The following is a 21266-nucleotide window of genomic DNA, read 5'->3' as shown; positions in this document are numbered from 1 at the left end:
AAAAATAAAAAAATACTGCTGTGTTCCAGTGCCTGCAGATCGCCTGGGAACTGCACAGAGCTCCCAATCCCGGCGGGAGCCAAGCACCCCAGACTCCAGATCTTCTCTCCCACCAACGAGACCAGGAACCAAGAGGAGGCTGGGAGCCCAGGGAAGCAGCTGTTTGCCAGGCAGCATGAGGTAAACAGGCCGGCTTCCCGGCCTGTGTTCCAGTGCCTGCAGATCGCCTGGGAACTGCACAGAGCTCCCAATCCCGGCGGGAGCCAAGCACCCCAGACTCCAGATCTTCTCTCCCACCAACGAGACCAGGAACCAAGAGGAGGCTGGGAGTCCAGGGAAGCAGCTGTTCCTCCAGCAGCATCAGGTAAACAGGCCGGCTTCCCGGCCTGTGTTCCAGTGCCTGCAGATCGCCTGGGAACTGCACAGAGCTCCCAATCCAGGCGGGAGCCAAGCACCCCACACTCCAGATCTTCTCTCCCACCAACGAGACCAGGAAACCAGAGGAGGCAGGGAGACCAGGGGAGTAGCTGTTCAGGATCAGGTACAACAGGACCCAGCATAGGGTCCAGGGGACCAGGTAGGAGGCTAAGCGCCCCAGATTCCTGTTCTCCTTCTCCACCCACGGGACCAGCATTTGGACAAGGAATAGAAGAACCACCAGATTATTGGACTTGCTAGCACCCACCAAAAGGGAACTCTGGTCCCCAGACCAGTAAGGGGCTCTTTCTGCACCCACTAGAAGAAGAGATGGGAAAGAGACAATACAAAAACACAGTCAGCAACAGAAAAACAAATATGACACCGCCAGATTCTAGAGACTCCACACCAGCAAGTCCCCAACACTGCAATGCGAACGAAGCAGAAGAGAACGACCTTAAAAGCACTTTCATGAAAATGATACAGGCCCTAAAAGAGGATATAGGAAAATCCCTCAAAGAAATGGAAGAAAAAACAAACCAAAAAATGCAGGAAATGGAAGAAAAAACAAACCAAAAAATTCAAGAATTGGAAGAAAAAACAAACCAAAAAAGGCAGGAAATGGAAGAAGAAATGAAGCAAAAAATGCAAGAAATGGAAGAAAAAACAAAGCAAAAAATGCAAGAATTGGAAAAAGAAACATACCAAAAAAGGCAGGAAATGGAAGAAGAAACAAAGCAAAAAATGCAAGAAATGGTAGAAAAAACAAAGCAAAAAATGAAAAAAATGGAAGAAGAAACAAATCAAAAAAGGCAGGAAATGGAAGAAGGAACAAAGCACAAAATGCGAAAAATGGAACAAAAAGCAAACCAAAAAATGCAAGAAATGGAAGAAAGAACAAACCAAAAAATTCATAAAAGGCAACAAATGGACGAAAAGATAAACCAAAAATTGCAAGAAGCAATGCAAACACTGCAAGGGTTGAAAACTGAAATAGAGACATTAAAAAAAACACAATCTGAAGAAAGGCAGAAAATAGAAAAGCTAGACAAACAGTCAGGCACTACCAATACAAGCATTACCAACAGAATAGAAGAGATGGAAGAGAGAATCTCAAGTGTTGAAGATACACTAGGAGAAATGGATTTATCAACCAAAGAAAACCTTAAATCCAACAAATCCTTAACACAAAACATCCAGGAAATATGGGACACCATGAAAAGACCAAACCTAAGAATAATAGGTATAGAAGAAGGAGAAGAAATCCACCTCAAAGGGGCAGAAGGCATATTCAACAAAATCATAGAAGAAAACTTTCCAAACCTTAAGAAAGACATGCCAATGAAGGTACAAGAAGCCTACAGAACACCAAATAGAGTGGACCACAAAAAAAATCCCCTCGCCACATAATAATCAAGACCCCAAACATACAGAATAAAGAAAGAATATTAAGATCAGCTAAGGAAAAAGGTCAAGTAACATATAAAGGCAGACCTATCAGAATTACACCTGACTTCTCCATGCAAACTCTGAAAGCCAGAAGGTCCTGGATAGATATTCTACCTACACTAAGAGACCATGGATGCCAGCCCAGACTACTATACCCGGCAAAGCTCTCAATCACTATAGACGGAGAAAACAAGATATTCCATGACAAAACTAGATCCAAGCAATATGTGTCCACTAACCCAGCCCTACAGAAAATTTTGGAAGGAAAACTCCAACCCAAGGAAGCTAACTACAACCAGAAAAACATAAGCATTAGAGAATCCCTCTCTACCAACAGCCAAAAGAACAAAGGGGTGAAATTCCACACATAATTCCACCAAAAACAACCATCGCAAATCGGAGAAGCATGAGCAATCAATGGTCATTAATATCCCTCAATATTAACGGCCTTAACTCACCCATAAAAAGACACAGACTAGCAGAATGGATTCGAAGACAGAACCCTTCCTTCTGCTGCATACAAGAAACACACCTCACCCTCAAAGACAGACATTACCTGAGAGTTAAAGGTTGGGAAAAAATTTTTCAATCAAATGGACACAAGAAACAAGCAGGGGTAGCAATCCTAATATCTAACAAACTAGACTTTAAAATAAAATCAATCAAAAGAGATGAAGGAGGTCATTACATACTCATCACAGGTGAAACCCACCAAGATGAAGTGTCTATCCTGAACATCTATGCCCCAAATACAAAGGCATCCACATTCGTTAAAGAAACATTATTAGAACTTAAATCTCATCTGAAGCCCCACACAGTTATAGTGGGAGATTTCAACACACCACTCTCACCACTAGACAGGAATACCAGACAGAAACTCAACAAAGAAGCAAAGGGTCTAATAGAAGTAATGACCCAACTGGGATTAACAGATATCTATAGAACATTCATCCACATAAAAAAGAATATACCTTCTTCTCACCACCACATGGAACCTTCTCAAAAATCGACCACATACTTGGCAACATATCAAACCTCAGCAGCTACAAAAAAATTGGAATAACTCCATGCATCTTATCAGACCACCATGCTTTAAAATTAGAATTCAACAACAAAACAAATCGCAGAAAACCTACAAACTCATGGAAATTGAATAATGCTCAACTGCACCATCCCTGGGTCAAAGAGGAAATAAAAAAGAAATTAAAGACTTCCTCGAATTCAATGAGAATGAAGACACAACATACCCAAACCTATGGGACACTGTGAAAGCAGTGCTACGGGGGAAGTTCATAGCACTAAGTGCTCACATGAAGAAACAGGAGAACAGCTATACCAGAGAATTAACATCACAGCTGAAAGCTCTACAACACAAAGAAGCAAACTCCCCCAGGAGGAGTAGGCGCCAGGAAATAATCAAATTGAGGGCTGAAATCAATAAAGTAGAAACCAGGAAAACAATACAAAGAATCAACGCAACAAAGAGTTGGTTCTTTGAGAAAATCAACAAGATAGACAAACCTTTGTCCAAACTTACCAAACAGCAGAGAGTGAACACGCAAATTAACAAAATCAGAAATGAAAAGGGGGACATAACAACAGACTCTGAGGAAATCCAGAGAATCATTAGGTCATACTTTGAAAACCTGTACTCCACAAAATTCGAAAATTTAAAGGAAATGGATGGCTTCCTGGACAGCTATCATTTGCCAAAACTAAATCAAGAACAGATAAGCAATTTAAATAGACCTATAACCCCTATGGAAATAGAAGCTGTCATCAAAAGTCTCCCAACCAAAAAAAAGTCCAGGTCCAGATGGCCTCAGTGCAGAATTCTACCAGAAATTCAAAGAACAGCTTATACCAATTCTTCTCAAAGTATTCCACACAATAGAAGCAGAAGGGTCTTTGCCAAACTCTTTCTATGAGGCTTCAATAACCTTGATCCCCAAGCCACACAAAGATACAACTAAGAAAGAGAACTTCAGACCAATATCCCTCATGAACATTGATGCAAAAATACTCAATAAAATACTGGCAAATCAGATCCAAGAACACATCAAAACAATCATTCACCACGATCAAGTAGGTTTCATCCCAGGGATGCAGGGATGGTTCAACATACGAAAATCCATCAATGTAATCCACCATATAAACAAGCTGAAAAACAAAAACCACATGATCATCTCACTAGATGCTGAAAAAGCCTTTGACAAAATCCAACACCCCTTCATGATAAAGGTCTTGGAGAGATCTGGGATAACAGGGACATACTTAAACATAATAAAAGCTATATACAGTAAACCAACAGCCAACATCAAACTAAATGGACAGAAACTCAACGCAATTCCTCTAAAATCAGGAACAAAACAAGGCTGTCCACTCTCCCCATACCTTTTCAACATGGTACTTGAAGTTCTAGCTATTGCCATACGACAACAAAGGGGGATCAAGGGGATACAAATTGGGAAGGAAGAGGTCAAACTTTCACTGTTTGCAGAAGATATGATAGTTTACATCAATGACCCAAAGAACTCTACCAGGGAACTCTTACAGCTGATTAACACCTTCAGCAAAGTGGCAGGCTACAAGATCAACTCAAGAAAATCAGTAGCCCTACTATATACAGATGATAAAAGGGCTGAAAGAGACATCAGAGAAACATCACCCTTTACAATTGCCACAAACAACATAAAATACCTTGGGGTAACGCTAACCAAACAAGCAAAAGACCTGTATCGTAAGAACTTTGAATCTTTAAAGAAAGAAATTAAAGAAGCCCTCAGAAAATGGAAAGATCTCCCATGCTCTTGGATAGGTAGGATCAATGTAGAAAAAATGGCAATCCTGCCAAAAGCAATCTACAGATTCAATGCAATCCCGATTAAAATCCCAGCACAATTCTTCACAGACCTTGAAAGAACAAGAATCAATTTTGTATGGAAAAACAAAAGACCCAGGATAGCCAAAACAACCCTGTTCAACAAGGCAACGTCCGGAGGCATCACCATCCCTGACCTCAAGCTCTATTACAGAGCTATAGTCCTGAAAACAGCTTGGTATTGGCACAAAAATAGACAGGTAGACCAATGGAATCGAATTGAAAACCCGGGTATTAACCCACACACATACGAACATCTGATCTTTGACAAAGAAGCCAAAAATATACAATGGAATAAAGAAAGCATCTTCAACAAATGGTGCTGGCATAATTGGAGACTGGCATGTAGAAGAATGCGGATCGATCCATGTTTATCGCCATGCACAAAACTTAAGTCCAAATGGATCAAAGACCTCAACATAAATCCAGCCACACTGAACCTCTTAGAAGAGAAAGTGGGTGGTACCCTTGAACGAATTGGTACAGGAGACAGCTTCCTGAACATAACACCAGTAGCACAGACAGGGAGATCAACAATTAATAAATGGGACCTACTGAAACTGAGAAGCTTCTGTAAGGCAAAGGACACAGTCAGCAAGACAAAAAGGCAGCCCACAGAATGGGAAAAAATATTCACTAATCCCACATCTGACAGAGGGTTGATCTCCAAAATTTACAAAGAACTCAAGAAGCAAGTCTCCAAAACACCAAAGGACCCTATTAAAAAGTGGGCTGCAGAACTAAATAGAGAATTTTCAATAGAGGATTCTAAAATGGCTGAAAGGCACTAAAGTGCTCAACATCCTTAGCCATCCGGGAAATGCAAATCAAAACAACTCTGAGATACCATCTCACTCCTGTCAGAATGGCTAAAATCAAAAACACCAACGACAATTTATGCTGAAGAGGATGTGGTGAAAGTGGGACACTCCTCCATTGCTGGTGGGAGTGCCAACTGGTTCAGCCACTTTGGAAATCAGTATGGAGATTCCTCAGAAAAATGGGAATAAACCTACCACAAGACCCAGCAACTCCACTCTTAGGCATATATCCAAAAGATGCCCATTCATACAACAAAGAGGTCTGTTCCACTATGTTCATAGCAGCTTTATTTGTAATAGCCAGAACTTGGAAGCAACCTAGATGTCCCTCACCCGAAGAGTGGATAGAGAAAATGTGGTACATCTACACAATGGAGTACTATTCAGAAAAAAATAATGGAATCATGAGATTCGCAGGCAAATGGATGACACTAGAAGAAACCATCCTGAATGAGGTAACCCAGTCACAAAAAGAGAAACATGGCATGTACTCTCTCATATATGGATTTTAGACATAGATCTGGGGAGTGCCAGCCTACAATCCTATGGCCAGAGAGTCTGGGAAACAGAAACTTCATTTAGTGGCTGATCGAAGAAGAGGCAGACTCCCTTGGTTAAGTACTGAGCTGAACTCAAGAAAGCCAGTAACAGAGAGGGAGGACTGGTGATCAAAGGGATTAAGACTGGGCTCGTTTAACCCCCAGAAACAGCTGACCAGACAAAGGTTAACTCTTGAATCCCAGGCATGATGCCTGGGAATCCAGCATGGGACTGATCAAGACCCCCTGAATCTGGGTGTCAGTGAGGAGGCCTAAGGAATCTATTGAGCCCTGGGCAGCAGATCAGTACCCATCCCAAGTATACACACGGACTTTGGACTCCCATAGAACAATGTGAGGTGCACTCTCACCCTGAACTCTTGGGGAAGGGACTAGGCCCTGCCGTATATGAAATGACAGACTATGGACACCCCCATGGAGGGCCTCACCCTCCCTGGGGGAATGAGGGGATAACGGGGGGGGTTGGGGGAGGGCACAGGAGGAGGGGAGGGAATGGGAGAGGGACCTGGAAATGACTTGTGAAGCAACCTCGTTTCTTATCTAAATTTAAACTGGAAAATAAAATATATATATATATATGAAGCTAAAAAAATAAATAAATAAAAAATACCAATGATAGTTTATGCTGGAGAGGATGTGGAGAAAGGGGAACACTCCTCCACTACTGGTGGGAGTGCCAACTTGTACAGCCACTTTGGAAATCAGTATGGGGATTCCTCAGGAAAATGGGAATCAGTCTACCTCAAGACCCAGCAATCCTACGCTTAGGCACATACCCAAAGGATGCACATTCTTACGACAAGGACATCTCTTCAGCTATTTTCATAGCAGCACTATTTGTAATGGTCAGAACTTTAAAGCAACCTAGATGACTCTCAATGGAAGGATGAATAATGAAAATGGAATTTTCCGGATTAAAGAATAAAGACAATACAATTCATATTGAATAAAAAAAGAAATGGAAAGACATCCCATGCTCATGAGTCAGTAAAATGACTATTATGAAAATGTCCATTGTACACAAAACAACCTGCAGAGTCAATATAACCCATATCAAAGTCCCACAACGTTTTTCATAGAAATGTAAAACATACTAAAATTTATGGAATTCACAAAATATCCTAAATAACAAAAACAATTCTGGTCAAAACAAATAATGATGGAAGTTTTACCATTACTGATTTCAAGACAGAAGAATGTAGAGTAGTGACACAACACAAACTTGTAGAGCAACAGAGCCAAAACAAAGACCTCAACATGAGCCCACAAAATTATAGCCACCCTATGTTTGGCAAAGACATTAAAAACATCAACGATGGTGATGGGGTGGGCAGGGGTGGCACATGCATTCATCCCAGCACTCAGCAGGCAGAGGCAGGCAGATCCCCAAGTTTGAGGTTAGTCCGGTCTGTACAGAGAGTCCCAGGACAGCCTGAACTATACACCCTGTGTCAAAAAACAAAACCACAGCAAAACGGTGCTGAGAATGCTGGATGTCCTCATGCATAAATAGAGAAACTATGAAGGGATCAATTACTCCCCAAAGTATCAAATCCAAATGGATTGAAGACCACAATGTGGAGCCTGAGATGCTGAAAGTAGTAGCAGAAAGTGTAGGCAGTGCTTCATGATGTAGGTGTGGGGAAGGAATTTCTGACTAGGACTCCAGATGCACAGGAACTGAGACAACAGTGGATAGAAACCTCTGTACAGTTAAGGAATCCATCACTGAGTGACAACAGAGAGGAGAGGAAGGGGGAGAGCCACTGCTAGGCATTCGCCTGGCAGACGACCAATATCCAGGTTATAGAAGATAGAGTCAAGAAAACAATCGACACAGTTGAAAGATGTGTCCCACATCTGAAGAGAGTCCTCCAAAGAAGAAATAAAAATGGCTAAGGGATATCTTTAAACTTGCTCGTTGCTCTTAGCAGTTAGGTAAATGCAAAATGAAAACAAATGTGGTTTCATTTTGACCTGGTCAGAATGTCTAAAATAAAGAAAACAACTGACAACAAGTGCTGGAAATGATGGGGGAAAGGGGAGAACTCGTCACTGTTGTGAGATGGTAAACAGAAAAAAGGAAGCAACCATTCACTGTTGTGAGATTGCAAACAGAAAAGGGGAGCACTCATTCACTGTTGGGAGACTGTAAACAGAAAATGGGAGCACTCATTCACTGTTGTGAGATTGTAAACAGAAAATGGGAGCACTCATTCACTGTTGTGGGACTGTAAACAGAGAAAGGGGAGCACACTGTTGTGAGATTGTAAACAGAGAAAGGGGAGCACTCATTCACTGTTATGAGATTGTAAACAGAAAATGGGAGCACTCATTCACTGTTGTGAGATTGTAAACAGAAAATGGGAGCACTCATTCACTGTTGTGAGATTGTAAACAGAAAATGGGAGCACTCATTCACTGTTGTGAGACTGTAAACAGAAAATGGGAGCACTCATTCACTGTTGTGAGACTGTAAACAGAAAATGGGAGCACTCATTCACTGTTGTGAGACTGTAAACAGACAATGGGAGCACTCATTCACTGTTGTGAGACTGTAAACAGAAAATGGGAGCACTCATTCACTGTTGTGAGACTGCAAACAGAAAATGGGAGCACTCATTCACTGCTGTGAGACTGCAAACAGAAAATGGGAACACTCGTTCACTGTTGTGAGACTGTAAACAGAAAATGGGAGCACTCATTCACTGTTGTGAGATTGTAGACAGGGACAGCTGCCATGGAAGCCAGTAAGGATAATTTTTAAAGAGCCAAAAATAAATGTATCACATAAAAGATGCACCACTTCCTAGAATATACACAACGACCTAGCTATCCTACTCCACAGATAATTACTTGGCCATGTTCATTGCTGCCCTAGTCATAACACATGGAAAACAATGAAAATATCCTTCAACTAATAACTAGATAATTAAAATGTGGTATATACACACTCTGGGGTCTGGGAGCTGTGGGGCACACCTTTAATCCCAGGTGGAGGCAGGCAGATCTCTGAGTTTGAGGCCAGCCTGGTCTACAGAGCAAGTCCTAGGACAGTTAGGGCTACCTGACAGAGAAACCCTGTCTTGAAAAAAACAAGACAATAACAACAACAATGAAAGAAAAGCTGAATGCTGAAGGCAAATAGATGAAACCATAAAATATTATATTTAGAGCTGTAACAGAGAACTGGAAAGATAGACTGCATGCACCCTCTCATTTATGGTTCCTGACTCCAAACCTTTAGATGTGAATACATGGCCTGGAGGAACTGCAGGAAACAGGAAAGTAAAGGGGGACCATGACAGGAGCTCTAGAGAGGACAACAGGACCATGACAGGAGCTCTAGAGAGGACAACAGGACCATGACAGGAGCTCTAGAGAGGACAACAGGACCATGACAGGAGCTCTAGAGAGGACAACAGGGCCATGACAGGAGCTCTAGAGAGGACAACAGGAGGATACCTGTGATATGAAGGGGGGAATGGGGAAAATAGAGCCAGGTATACTACATTTGGGGGTAAGACACATAAGCAGAGAGAGAGAGAGAGGAGGGGTAAATAACACTGGGGATGACCGAAAAAGTCTAAGAATTACATAGATTACATACATGTAAGAATAATAGGTATAGAAAGAAGTGAAGAAATACACTTCAAAGATTCAGAAAACATACCCAGCAAAATCATAGAGGAAGACTTCTCCAACCTAAAGAAGGATATGCCTATGAAAGTACAAGAAGCTGACAGATCACTAAATAGACTGGACCACAAAAAGAAGTCCTCTTGCCACAAATAATCAAAACACCAAACTTATAGAATAAAGAAAAATATTAAGAGCAGCAAAGAAAAACAGCCAAGTAACATATAAAAGCAGACCTATCCAAATAACACCCGACTTCTAAACAGAAAGTCTGAAAAGCCAGAAGGTCCTGGAGAGATGTTCTACAAAAGCTAAGGGAACAAGGATGACAGCTCAAACTACTATACCCAGCAAAACTTTCAATCACTATAGATAGAGAAAACAAGATATTCCATGACAAAACCAGACTTAAAGAATATGTATCCACAAATCCAGCCCTACAGAAAGTACTGGAAGGAAAACTCCAACCCAAGTAAATTAACTACACTCACAAAAACATAGGCAATAGATAATCCCACTTTACCAAACACCTAAAGAAAAAATGGGAGGAAATCCACACACAATACCACCACCACCACCACCAAAACAAAAACAAACAAGAATTAACAATCCATGGTCATTAATATCCTTTAATGGCAATTGCCTTAACTTGCCTATAAAAAAAGACACAGGCTAACAGAATGGATATAAAGACAAAATCCATCCTTCTGCTTTATTCAAGAAACACATCTCCATATCAAAGACAGATGTTTCCTCAAAGTAAAGGGTTGGGAAAAGATTTTCCAATAAAATGGACCCAAGAAACAAGGTGGTGTAGCAATCCTAATATCTAACAAATTAGACTTCAAACTAAAATCAATCAAAAAAGATAAAGAAGGTCATGTCATATTCATCACAGGAAAAGTCCATCAAGATGAAGTCTGAATTCTGAACATCTATGCCCCAAATATGAAGACACCCACATTCATAAAAGAAACATTACTAAATTCAAATCACACATAAAACCTCACACACTCATATTGGGATTTTTCAACACCCCACTCTCACCACTAAACAGGACCACCAGGCAGAAACTTAAAGAAACAAAGGAACTAACAGAAATTATGACCTAATTGGGATTAACACACATCTGTAGAATATTCCATCCAAACACAAAAGAATATATATTCTTCTCAGCGCCACATGGAACCTTCTCTAAAATCGACCACATACTAGGAAACATAGGAAAAAGAACTGGAATTACCCCTTGTATCCCATTAGATCACTATGATTTAAAGTTAAAATTCAACAACACCACAAACTGCAGAAACCCTACAAACTCATGGAAATTCAATAATGCGCAATTGAACCATTCCTGGTCGAGGAAGAAATAAAAAAAGAAATTAAGGGCTTCCTAGAATGCAACGAGAATGAAACATAACTACCCAAACTTATAGAACACTTTGAAAGCAGAGCTAAGAGGAAAATTCATAGCACTAAATGCCTACATGAAGACACTGGAGAATAGTCACACTAGAGAATTAACAGCACAACTGAAAGCTATAGAACAAAAAGAAGCAAAGTCACCCCGGAGGAGTAGATGCCAGGAAATAATCAAATGAGGGCTGAAATTAATAAAGTAGAAACAATGAAAACAATACAAAGAATCAATGAAATACAGAGTTGGTTCTTTGAGAAAATCAACAAGATAGACAACCCTTTATCCAAACCAACCAAAGGGCAGAGAGAGAAAGAGAGCATATATATTAACAAAATCAGAAATGAAAAGGGGGACATAACAACCAGACACTGAGGAAATCCAGAGAATCATCAGATCATACTTTGAAAACCTGTACTCCACAAAATTCGAAAACTTATACGAAATGAACAATTTTCTGGATAGATATCACTTAACAAAATTAAATCAAGAACAGATAAGCAATTTCAATAAACTTATGTATAACTCCTAATGAAATAGAAGTGGTCATCAAAAGTCTCCCAACCAAAAAAGTCCAGGGCCAGATGGTTATAATGCAGAATTCTACCAGAAATTCAAAGAAGAGATAATACCAGCACTCCTCAAACTCTTCCACACAATAGAAGGGACAGTGCCAAATTATTTTTACGAGGCTACAATTACCATGGTACCCAAGCCACACAAAGGCATAACTAAGAAAGAGAACTGCAGACCAATACCCCTCATGAATATTGATGCAAAAATACTCAATAAGAAACTGACCAATTGAATCCAAGAACACATCAGAAAAATCATCCACCATGATCAAGTAGGCTTCATCCCAGGGATGAAGGGATGGATGGTTCAACATATAAAAATCCATCAGTAGAATCCACCACATAAACAAACTGAAAAAGAAGAACCACATGATCATCTCAATAGATGCTGGAAAAGCATTTGACAAAATCCAACACCCCTTCATGGTAAATGTCCTGGAGAGATCAGGGATAACAGGAACATACCTGAACATATTAGAAACAATATACAGCAAACCAACATCTGACATCGAACTAAATGACTGCTTAGGAAAACGGTTCTATAGGAACACCACCAGGGCTAGAGAGATGGCTCAGCTGTTAAAGGCGAGGCTCACAACCAAAAATATATAAGAATACCACCAATACTCAGTTCATTGTCATTTTGTATGACCCATTTTGCTATGTCTGTGTAATGTAGCTAGCAAGGCTTACTCTTGATTCATGTTAATTAGCAGTTGTTTTCTACAGGCAAAGATGCATTTGTATACAGGAAAATACTTATTTCCTGGTAGCACTGACTAAACTTTCAATGTCCTGCCATTTTTATCTCTCTAATTCTCCCCCTTTTCATCCCACTTCTCCCCATTCTTCCACTAACTTCTCTTCCTTGACCTCATCTTCCTTTTCCGCATCTATTATTATTATAACGTCATTTTAGTCTGAGGTACATACAGTGTTCGAGCTCGGGATGTCATCTGTGAATATCTCCAGTGCAGTACTCCTCCCATGGTACTTCTCCTTTGTCTGTTTAATAGATCTGCTCACATTCAAGAAAAAGACAAAGATATGAAATAAACTTGTTCATCAATCCAGTTTGTCAATGCTTAAACATGTTTAAAGCAAATGGATGAACTAAGCAGAAATATCATTGCACATCAAATGAAAAACACGGTTTGGAATAACAGGGTAAGTTCTAGAAGACAGAGCTGTCTTAGGTTTTGACAGTTAGGAAACAGTGCCAGTTGTCAAACATTCCTGTGTACATTACTGTAGACGACACTTTACAGAGTTTATGAACAAGGAGTAGCATTTGTTTTCAGTGATGTGTCTGAGCAGTACTATTATGTTTTGGAATAATCTTTGCCCCAACATAAAGGAGGGAGAAGAGGAACGTATGAGAATGGCAGCCACCACACTTCCTCAAACACAGAGAAGAGAGAAATTACAATAGTCGCCAGACCATCTAGCCCAGAAGATGACTAGGGACAGACTAAAAGCTCTATCAGAACAAGGGGAACAGGCCTGTATGTTGCACAGACTCTTATTCATTCATCACTGCTTACAGAATTAAAAATGCACAGCAAACTACCTTTCAAGGAAACACCACCAATCTCTTTTTTGGTCCACAGACCTGTAATATAAAGATGGAGAAAAGTTAAATCATATAAAGTCGAGTTTCTTTCATGACACAATATTAGAAGCCTGTGGTCTGTGGTTATCAAGTGAGTGTCCTGCACACATCTGGGAACCTGACAGACCTGCCCTTTGACAGAGGACCTCCTAGTGACGAGAAGTGGGCAGTGGTGGGGAACTTGGTGTGATCTGTGATAACTGAGCCCTGTCTGGTGAGGCAGCTGCTCTGAGCTTGATGTTCACCAGATAAAAGGGAGATTGAGCCTTGTGGGTTCCTGCTGACTGAAGAGATTGCAAAGGTAGAAGATTTGTTTGCATTGGATCATACAAGAGATATATAAAATTGAACACTTCCTGAAAGTATTTCATTTCTGTTATCCATTTAATGGTTGAATATTTAGTTTCTTATACTATTGCTAGTAGTGAACTATGCTATTGAAATTTTTGTGCATAGTCTTTAATGTAGTGTGTTTTCATTTTACATGAGTCTACAAATAGGATCAGAGCTGCCGACTCACATGGAATAGTTGTTGGACTTCCTGTGGAACCATTCAATTGTCCTTTTTCCCAATGGTGAGCATATTTCTTGCTTACTTCACTAACAGCTCCTCAAGTGCTCCCGATTTCCCATCTGTATTATTCTGGGGATGCATTTATCAGAGAGGTCTACCAGCCATCCATACGGCCCCTAATGTATGAGTATACCACTTCTAATCCCTCAAAGTTACATAAGGAAAATAACAACAGAGATGAAATTCACTGAGTGACATGCATTGCTACAAATGAGTGATACTAGTGTTAAGAACTGGTCTGAACAACCAACCTAACATATAAAGAACATATCTAAAGTTCAACCACTCAGTGTAAGAAGAACTCTTGGAAATTTCTCATCAAACTCTTTACATATATGCATTTAAACTGCTTCATCACATGTCAAACATAAGGGAACAATCAAAATAAAATGTAATAACCTGGCAAATCAGTGATACAATAGAAAGGACTGAGAGAAGGACACAATGATGGATTTCTCCCTAAAAATCTCTGGGAATGTTTTCCTTACGTAATGAGCTGAGGCTGTATTGAGTAATGTTACAAAGCATGAAGACATGTGTGTTAGCTGAGGGAACTCTGGGGTGAGGCTTGAGGTCTGGAGGAGGATTGATGGGAGGACAGAACAGTGTGGACCTCATGCATGAACTTTTCATATGGTAGCTAGAGTGTTTTCATATGGTAGCCAGTGTGTTTTCATATAGTATTTAGTGTGTTTTCATATGGTAGCCAGTGTGTTTTCATATGGTAGCCAGTGTGTTTTCATATGGTAGCCAGTGTGTTTTCATATGGTAGCTAGAGTGTTTTCATATGGTAGCTAGTGTGTTTTCATATGGTAGCCAGTGTGTTTTCATATGGTAGGTGGATTGTTTTCATATGGTAGGTGGATTGTTTTCATACGGTAGCTAGTGTGTTTCATATAGAGCTGCTCTGTGGCTGTCCAGAGTAGCATGTGCTTCCACACGATCCCTGGGAGTCCCTAAGCTCAGTGCCACTTGAGAGCTCTCTAGGACACACTGACAGTCCCTATCTACATGGTGGCCTGAGAATGGGAAACTAGCCTGCTCCCCACAAGTCACCTCTGAGAGTCTAATGATGCCAGTCTCGCCTCTTGTCTGTAGTCATCAAATATGTAATTTGATAAACAGACACTTGCAGTTCTTGACATTTATGACAGAAATATAATTTAGTACAGTAAGATCCTGATCATTTGGGGGCATCAAAGGAATTTTTGATGCTAACTGGCATAATTAATATTACTGAAGAAAAGTACCTAACATATTCATCTAGTAGGATAACACCTGATCATCTATCTAAGATTCTGGAAAAGAAGTCCCAAAGCCTTCCTCCCTACACTTCCTTCCATAGAAGCTGCACACACTTTTATTCTGGCTACCAGGAAATTGGCGTCTGCTAAAAAACCAATGATCAATATCTTAGGATGTTCCTTAAATGACTCCCACTTTTGATTCATTTTAAAATGAAAGCCTGTTGAAATGTCTCTTAGAAAATAATACAGTAGGTTATAAAGAGACAGTGTTCATACAATCAGATTAAAATGGTTTTTTCTTTTAAGTTCTGAGAACAGATTTTACATTTAAACTGTCTGTGTGTACTAGATATTATAATGTCAATTGTGTCCTTCCATACACACCCAGTGCCACCAAAGGAACAAGTTCTGGTTATTACCGGAAAGTGGCGATGAAGTTCTCCATGGGCCAGCCTAGGAAAATGGATTTCCTGGCCTGACTGGGGCCTACAAAGTCTGTGTCCACACAGTCCCCAATCCAGAGGGATGTCAGAGGGATGACATATTTTATCTTAAAGGTTATCTTATACCTAAAAAAGAATTAAAGAAAATCTGTGTTAGTTTGTTTTTTAAATGGGGTAATCTGTGCTCATGGCATAAGCAAATCAGCACCAATTCATCTCTATCCCTCCAGGCACAGCCCAGCAAGTGGGCAGATAGAATCCAGTAAAGCCTCACTGAGGGCAGTGTGCCTCTGGGAGGCTCTGACAGTACCCTTTCCACATCTGCATTGAGTATAGATTATACAATGTATTTGAAACATACTGTCTTAACTATTCTTTCTCATATGTACAGAGAGGAAACATTCATTTCAATAATTTGGTCTTATTTCAATGAATTCAGGTTTCACGCTTCCTTAAACCCGAGTCAACAGTTGGATTTAAAGAACACATTACCCATTCTGCTGTGACATGATGGATAGCTACCTGCCATTTTCTAAGAAACCTAAAAATGATTGCTGTTCAATTTAACCTCAACAGCATCAGATAATCTCTATTGACCCCACTCCATGCGTGAGGAAGGGTCAGAATGGCTAATAGCCGAAAGCAACAGAGACAGGGTTTTGATCCAGGAAATGGAATAGCCAACCACAGATCAGAACTGCTGAGCCTCCCCAACTCTTCATGTTCTCAGCATCCTTGTGGGAGCACAGCTCTGGGGAACAAGTCTCTCCTCCATCCAGTGTGGGCTTCCTCTTTCCAAGGGCCAGCATTCTTTGCACTGGGATTGCTTTTTTATAGTTGGAGTGTGTGGATCAATTCCATGAACTTGTTAAGGGATTTTTAAATCTACAAGCTATCTTGGAAGTATGAATAATGTACCACAACAATTTTATTCTCAAACATTCCCCCCAGGTTGCCATTTGTTTCTTTCCCCCTTAATAGCCAGATCTATAGTTGGTTATGCTAATAACATCCCAAAATGTTTGTGTTATTGGTATGTGCAAACAAGCATGGCTGTTAGTATAGATTTGTCATTTTATTTTCTACTAGGGCATTGGACAAAACAAAGGCTCCATGGATTGTTAAATAAATAAAGAATCAAAACATTTGTAAAATCATAAGGGCAAATTCCCTTGGATTGTCCCACGGTAAGGGTGACACATTGTGACTTCTGGTAATTAGGAGTCTGAAAGTAAAGCATACCAACTATTCGTCACAACCAAGAAATCTCTGTACAGGTAGAGGTGACACTTCTTACTGACACCGCCTCTTCTGAGTTCCACTTCTCCATGGAACATCAGGGGTTGATTCTTGATTTTCGCATCTGTGACTTTCCCATTTAGAATTTCCATCTCAGTAAAGAGGCTTCTCCTGTCACAGGGCAAACACTAACGGAACAAAAGTCAGCAGGATAGTCAGAGGTCACTACGATAGATAGCCAGAGGTCAACATGATATTCAGAGGTCAACAGGATATTCAGAGGTCAACAGGAAAGAGGGCAATAGGATACTCAGAGGTCAACAGGAGAGAGGGCAATAGGATAGTCAGAGGTCGCCAGGATAGTCAGAGGTCACCAAGATTGTCAGAGGTCAATAGGATAGCCACAGGTCAATAAGATAGCCAGAGGTCAGTAGGATAGTCAGAGGTCACCATGATAGTCAGAGTTCAACAGGATAGTCAGATAGAGGTCAATTGGATAGTCAAGAGGTCAGTAGGATAGTCAGAGGTCACCATGATAGCCAGAGTTAAACAGGATAGTCAGAGGTCAACAGGATAGAGGTCAATTGGATAGTCAAGAGGTCAGTAGCATAATCAGGGGTCAGTAGGATAAAGTTTATGAGAAATGTGAAGAGTGCCATAGACTCAGTTTTCTAACTCTAACTAAATCATTGTTTCCATTCTCTGTCTTTTTCACTTGGACTTGCCGAAATACATGTATGTTTGTATATACGTGCATATATGTATATGTGATTTTTGTTTATATGTTTTCATAAATATGTGTTCATGAAAGTCACTGTGATATAATCTTCAAGAAAGACTCAAATAAGACAGTTTTGACCAGGAAATATCTCAACAAGTGCTCATCTTCCTTATCAGTTCCTGAAGTGCCAATCAAAAACAAGTTTGTGATTTCATCTTACCCCACTCAGAATGGCTAACGTCAACAAAACAAAGGCCATCACACACAAAAGTGTGGGGAACCAGGAAAACTCATTGTTAGCGGGAATAAAAACTTAAGAAGCCACCCGGGCAATCAGTCTGGAGAGTCCTCACTTAGAGAAATCTGCCATATGGCCCAGCTGGCCAACTCCTCGGCATATGCACAAAGAACTTCAACTCTACTCCGCAGACACCTGCTGAGCCGTGTTCACTGTTGCTCTGTTCACAGCATTTAGAAAATAGAGCAACTGGAATATCCTTCAACAGATGAATGGACAATAAAATTGCGGTACATGCACACAAAAGAATACTGTTCAGTTGTAAAGAACAACAGAGTCATGAACTTTGCAGTTACGTGTATGGAAATCCAAAAGTATATAGTATGAGGTAACAGAGACACAGAAAGACAAACAGCACATGTTCTCTCTCGTCTGCAGTTCTTAGCTCAAAATCCTCAAAAATGAATATACAACATGGAGTAACTGCAAAAAGAGCAGAAGTAAAAAGGGACCATGGGGGCAGGGACTGTGAAGGGGACCAGCAGGAAGCAGGTGATCTGAAGGAGAAAGTGGGAAGCATGGAGAGGGAGGCTCTGATTCCACGGTCACTACAGAAGCAGAGGAAGGGCTGAGAGACAAATAGAAAGTCTGATTAACCCTCAAGGAATCAAGTTAGCTTATGTTTACCTAAACATACAGTGCGCATTTGTGTGTATACATATTCCTGTGTGGTTACACCAGCTGGGGTGATAGTGCTCACCCAAAGAATTACAAGCAAGATATCACACAAAAAGCTTAAGGCCATGCATTGAAAACCTCTTCTCCTTGTGATGTTCAGAGTAAACAAATGACTACAGAAACAATACAGGCAGTTTCTGTGTGGCTTGCTTTCCTCTCAGCGGTGGAGGGTAAGTCCATAATGCTGAAACGCCCCGACTTCAGACACAAACTCAGGATTTGTGGGTCTGACCTGAGATACTCCTTCACACGCTGTAACTCGCATCACCAGCTGTAACCCTATTTTTGTCATAGCGATGTTCATATGTCGTGGAAAGCAACAGCTGTCTAATTTGACTGAAGGCCAAAGTAATTCACACTTGGTTTCATGTAAATTCAAGTACATAAGGATGTTTGGAAAAGCCATTCCTAGTTTAGGTAAAACAGAGTTCAAATTTGTAAAACTGGTGTTAGCAACAATAAATGTAGAAACACTAAAAAATTTCTGAGAACCAGAAAGTTCTTAGATGTTTGGTTGAGGTCCTACCGCTATTCAGTTGGCCTTCATGCTCACACTGGGCAAAATGACCAAGTTCAGCAAAACGTAAATCCTCCTTCCTAACTTGGACAGGCATGTTCATTTACAAGCACTTTTGTCCCACGTGTCCAAGGACCTCTGTCCCCTGACACCGTGATATCTCCTTTCTGAGGGGATCAGCACTGAACTTCATAAAATGATTCGTTTCTCACGAGGGCTGTGCTGAGTGTAGAACAAGTTCACATGATCTGGAGAAAACAAGACAGAATAATTCGAGCCCACCCATCTATCATAAGGATCAGAACTAGTTCTTAAGAGAATACCTTTCCAGTGAAGCCTTGAATGGAGAGCCTTTCAGTAGACTAAACTTCTCTTAATCCTTGGCACTAGACGCCAAAGGCAGACAGAGCAGTTGGCAGACCAACCACTGAGACCTAAAGATTCTACGTTAGTCATAGTGACTGACCATTGTGATGTCAAGCCTGAAAGGCTCATGTTATAACTGACAAAATGACATATTTACTGTCCATATGTATGTTAGCTTTTAAATTTATGTTTGAGATATTTTAGATTCACATTACTATATCCTGTATCCCAAAGACTCTAATGCACTCTCATAACCCTACACACTGGATTGTGGTCCGTCTTTAACTGTTTTAGTGGTCAAAGGACAAGAGGCAATATACTGTCTCATGAACATGGACTCAGGTCAGGGCCAAATTGTTGATGCCACACCACAGTAAATGACACTTTGGGAGAATATTTGAGAGAGATATGTTGAGGCAGGAAGCCAGAGTAACCGGGACTAGTCTTGCTCTCTGAAAAAAAATCCTTCTGCAGGACTTGAGCAGGTTATAGGTAAAAACAAACTTAACTCCTGCAGAGAGCAGCAGTCCCACTTCCAGGGCTGCCGCACTATATATAGGCCCTGACTCTTACAAGTACAACCACCTCTCAATATTGCCACATGGGGACCAAGCTGCCAGCATATTAGCCATTGGGGCAGTAATCGTGTCCGAGGTAGGAGGGAAAAGTTGTTAATTAAAAACCAATAGAAGTAAGATTAGGACAGTTCTACTTCTACAATCATAGCCATAATTGCCAACCCATAACAGCTATCTTCTTAATTCCTGGCAATCAGTTTCTTCATTTTTCATGTCTATAATACTGTGTTTTGATGAATGCTGTAAAATCACATGAACTTTTGGGATTTTATACCACTCACATGGGGGTGGGGCATGGAGTTAAGCAGGTCAGGAGGTGGGGAGCATCTAGTAAGAGTTGGAGGAGGTTAAACTGCAATATCTTCTATTAATGCATTCTTAAGGAAAAAAAAGAAATAGCCAGGCATGGTGACACATGCCTTTAATCTTAGCACTTGGGAGGCAGAGACAAAGGCGGGCAGACTTCTGAGCTCAAGGCCTGGTCTACAGTGCTATTTCTAGAATAGCCAGGTGTACTAAGGGTTACTCTATCTAAAAGAAAAAGAAAGAAAGAAAGAAAGAGAGAGAGACAGAAAGAAAGAGAGAAAGAAAGAAAGAAAGAAAAAGAAAGAAAGAAAGAAAGAAAGAAAGAAAGAAAGAAAGAAAGAAGGGGAGGAGAAAGACAAGGTGGAGAAATTTAAGTAATGCAGCAAACTGATAATATAGTTTCTTTACTGTATGTTTTATCTAGGAATTAAAATATCTGAAAATTTTTCTCTTAGAAACTTTCTAGGAAGACAGTGAGTACTTAGGCAAGGAATACACCATGTTGAGATAAAGACCTGGTTTCATAAAGAGAGACATAACACATGTATTCATGTGTGTGCATGCACATGTGCGCATTTGAGGGTGTGGCTTTGACATACATGATGTGTGTGTATGCAGGTCTGGGGGGTCACATGTGGAGGAGATTTGAGCCTAATTACGTGAGAGGATAGCATCCATATTTAGTTGTTGCCTCACTTCTTATCTGAGACAGGTTCTCTTTTATTCTCTGGCTAACTGACTCGCAGTGTGTGGTGATCTCTCTACCTGCTACCACTGGGGACATGATTCTGGCTTGGAGATGCTTGAGCCACAACGTCCTCATTTCTACTGTTATTTGTTTTGTCTGGAAGATCTGGTGATCTGAGCTCAAGTAATCATGTTCAAGTCTCAAGTGCTCTAGACACTGAACCATCTCTTCATGCCCTGG

At 40.6% G+C, this 21266-nt stretch overlaps 1 long non-coding RNA gene across 1 annotated transcript; it reads right to left on the bottom strand.

Moving 5' to 3' along the window:
• Nucleotides 1–12693: 12693 nt before the first annotated feature.
• Nucleotides 12694–16176, bottom strand: LOC121138288. Its single transcript, XR_005875384.1, has 3 exons — nucleotides 15612–16176; nucleotides 13330–13371; nucleotides 12694–12777 (listed from the first exon to the last, which is right to left on the bottom strand). It is a non-coding gene; the product is annotated as an uncharacterized LOC121138288 (long non-coding RNA).
• Nucleotides 16177–21266: the final 5090 nt, after the last annotated feature.

This window comes from Mesocricetus auratus, unplaced genomic scaffold (genome assembly GCF_017639785.1).
Source record: "Mesocricetus auratus isolate SY011 unplaced genomic scaffold, BCM_Maur_2.0 contig_7933_pilon_obj, whole genome shotgun sequence".
Classification (NCBI taxonomy): Eukaryota; Metazoa; Chordata; class Mammalia; order Rodentia; family Cricetidae; genus Mesocricetus; species Mesocricetus auratus.
The sequence above is the reverse complement of the archived record's forward strand: the minus strand, read 5'-3'. Positions and strand labels throughout refer to the sequence as shown.